A 3,807-nucleotide genomic window follows, 5' to 3' on the forward strand; every position below is an offset into this window, starting at 1 on the left:
AGTAATGGAGCTGGAGCTGGGCCTCCGGGAAGTCATTAGGCTAGATGAGGTCACAAGATGTAGTTCTCACGACTGAATGAGTGTCCTTATGAGAAGGGGCCAGAGAGCGGGCTACTCGCCTCTGCATATGAGAGCACAGCAAGAAGGCGACCAGTCGAAACTCAGGAAGGGGGGCCTATCCAGGCCCCAAACTACGAGCACCTTAAACTTGAAATTCCCGGCCTCCACAACTGTGAGAAACAAATGTCTCTTATTTAAGCCATCTTGTCTATGGTATTTTAGCTGCCCAAACAGACTGAGACAATAAGAAAATTGAGTATTTAGATTTAGAAATGCATTTTCCTACAGAAAATGGACTTAAATAGTAATTCACTTCTGAGGGGAGGCCACTGGTTGAATTCATAACAGAGTTGAAAGAGCAAGTATTTTTAAATGAAAAGACAATGTTTTAAAAAGCTGTGGCAATATTTTTTACCCCAAGAAAACAGGAAAAATAGGCTTTAGTCTGTGAGTCGGGAGCCCTGGGTTCAGTCTTCTGCTCTTTGCTGTCTGGCTGTGTGAATTTAGCCAGGTCATTTTACCCCTCCAGCCTTCAATTTCTTCATTTGTAAAATTAAAGAGTAAAAGAGGTTACAGTAAAAAGCATACTTTAAAAAATGGCCTTCCCATTCCTATACCCACTTAAAGGAACTGAAGGAAGCTAATTAGAGAAGGAAACTCTACCTACACTGCGGCTATGAAGGGCCCTAACCTCATACACAGTCTCTGAAGGACATTATCCAGCCCCACTAGAAGTCAGTTAGCAGAGAAGCCGGGTTCTGATGTTACTGGGCACATGCAACCTAGGGAGATAAAATGCAGGCGCCTTTAATTCTATTCAGTCTACAGAAATGAGAGCTTCAGAGGACGAGGTGGGCTTCAGCAAAGAGAGCAAACCTCTTGCTTTGAACCTACTAAACCTACTAAAGGTCTCCAGGAGGTAATAGCATGTCCAGAAATTCTATTTAGTGGGTTAGAGGCTGCACAGTGGTTAGAAGATAAGCCTTAAAGATGATTTTATAAAGCACAATATATCAATCAGACTGAGGAAATGTCAAAGGTCACCACCAAAGAACTGGGGATGAGGACGCTGATGAAATCATGAAATTATGGGGTGAGCAATTCCCCAGGTAACCTTCGACTCTGCCATTGCTGAAAATAATGGGACAGAAGGAGGAACGCTTGAATAAAGGAGACAATTATAATTTTTTCTTCTTGGAAACGACTTGGAGAATAGTATAGGGAAAAGGCTGAAGACTCGAGCTCAGAGCAGCTGACAGCTGTCCCATCCTCTCTGTCTCACCTGGTGTCCCTTGAGTGACCAGGGTGGGGAATCAGGACCACGGAGCCTCAAAGCTAACGTACGTCATGGTCAGTTCCCGTCTGGTGGCTGGACGGAGAGTTCCGCAGGTTTTGGCAGGGCCCAGTAACATAAATTTACTGGTACAGGCAACCAGTGAGGCCAGAGTTCCGGCCAGTCAGGGCTACCCCTTTGGCAACTGGCGTGAGCAACTGACCAGACACTGTTCCCTTTCTGGCTCCAGTGAGGCTGTGCAGTGGATGGAAACAGGCGTAACCTTCTTTCTTGTGAGACCTCTGGACACCTAGCTGAAACTTTGGTGATTCTGACAAAAACCACAGCTCTGGCTGAAAACCCACTGGAGCTATGCAATGAGAACACAACCTGCTCTGGGAAAGGAGGTGCAAGGACATCCTTGGGGACACAGGTCCACCTGGAGAGTTATCTTGAGCTCTGGGCAGAAAGTAAATACTTCTGACAAGAATTGCAGCTGATTAAGAACTATTGGGGAAAAGCAGAGTGTGAACTGAGAACCAGCTGCACCAGCGTCCTGAGATTGTTGGATAACTAACGTCACAGCCAATGCAGCTAACCCAGAGAGTGATCTTTCATCTGAAAATGGAGATTACTTCTGGTTCCTCTGTTGCATAAGGTGATGATCAAAAACAAACTATGGACACTTCCCAAGGAGTGTCCCAGAAGGCATTAGATATGAACATGGAATAGATGCAACCTACTCACCCAATCGCCCTTGGGCTGGCTCTTAGCTTTTCTATAGTTTACTATGAAATTCTGAGTAACCCAGAGTTTGCCTGAATACTGGCTGAAACCACCTTTGATGAAGCCATGATAGAGTCTGATGTGCTGAATGAAGACTCAGAGAAAAACATCCTTATCATGCAACAGCTTAGAGACAACCTAACTCTGTTGATATCAGACAATGCAGGAGAAGAATGTGAAGTGCAGAGGGGACAGAAGGCTAAATGAATACAGAGTGTCATCTTTTTTTCCTTCAAGAAAACTTGTTACACATCTCCATTGCTCATTCTACTTGGATTCTCTACAGCAAAGAAACCCATTCAGTGTATGGAACTACTGAAATTTTACAATGTATGGACTACACTTCTTAGGGTAAGTGTTTTACTTACATGGATCAATCTCATGATCATCTCTTCTTCAGATGTAAATGATATGCATTAAGTGTTGTATGGAATAAAATGGGGATTTTAAAACTAGGAAATACATGGAATGTAAGATAGACCTTCACTGCCCTAGAAACACTCGCAGAAGGAAAAATAAGATTTTAGGGAAGATACTGAATCAGGCAGTTCTCTGCGCTGGTCAACAGGTGGCATCAGAGTAGCTTGGATGCCAACTGAAACAAAGGGTGTTAATCAGTGTTCAGAATAAAGGCAGTCTTTGGGTGAATGTGTGGGGGAGACAGTGTGACTGCTGGTTTATATTTCAATACGCCTTAACTCTAAACTGTGCATTGGCTGAAGGGAAGAACATTTCCAGGTAAACTAAAAGTTGGTTTCCTCCCTGTAGAATGAATATAAAAGTAATATCTGGGCTTCCCTGGTGTCACAGTGCTAAAGAAGTTGCCTGCCAACGCAGGAGACATGGGTTCCGTCCCTGATCTGGGTGATCCCACGTGCTGCAGAGCAGCTGAGCCCCCACACCACAACTCCTGAGCCTGTGCTCGAGAGCTGCAGAGCCTCAGCCACTGAAGCCCTCGCTTCCTAGAGACTTTACTCCACAACGAGAGAAGCCAGCACAATGAGAGGCCTGCCTGCTGCAGCCAAGACCCAGCATAGCCAAAAATAAATAAGTTACTTCTAAAAAGTGATGCCTACTTCTTAGCATGATTGTGAGCAGAGATGAGCTGATCATGTAAACATAACCATGCAGATTACAGAGTAAATGCTCCATCAATGTCAGTCACTGGGACTCTGTACAGTCACCGCGAGGCACGTGTACTATCAACAAGTTTTAGCGGATACACGATTGGACAGGATGCTCACAAGCCCGATACTCATAACTCAGAGATGAGTGCTAAAATATCCATAGTACAGTTTGCTAAGGGAATAATCATCTATACTGGTAATGGGACTCTTTAAAAGTGCATAGCCTTGCGAGTTCATTGAAATGAGTATCATTTAGAGCTTACACGTATGTTGTTGAGTCTTTCCAGAGAGGTATATACGTATTACAAACCCAGACAAACTTATCTGGATTTATTCCTCAGATAAGAATTGTGCAGTCCCTAACATGTTCAGTTCTGCCCCCACACAGGTGTGTGGCCTTAGCAACGCAGCTCTAGCATCACCCACAATGCCACTTAGAGAAAGCAGCTGGAATTAGTCTTGCTGTTTTAAGGTAGATATTCAGGGGACCAAAGGAGAACTCTGGAGTGCTTGCTCAACCATCAAGCTGCAGGTCCCCTTCTTAACTTTGACTCTCTGAGT

General features: G+C 44.4%; 1 pseudogene; it reads left to right on the top strand.

Moving 5' to 3' along the window:
• The first annotated feature begins 1,710 nt into the window (after window positions 1-1,710).
• LOC136167508 (14-3-3 protein theta pseudogene) lies at window positions 1,711-2,326 on the top strand (annotated as a pseudogene).
• The last annotated feature ends 1,481 nt before the right edge of the window (window positions 2,327-3,807 follow it).

The sequence above is a fragment of the Muntiacus reevesi genome, chromosome 4, assembly GCF_963930625.1.
Source record: "Muntiacus reevesi chromosome 4, mMunRee1.1, whole genome shotgun sequence".
Taxonomy (NCBI): domain Eukaryota; kingdom Metazoa; phylum Chordata; class Mammalia; order Artiodactyla; family Cervidae; genus Muntiacus; species Muntiacus reevesi.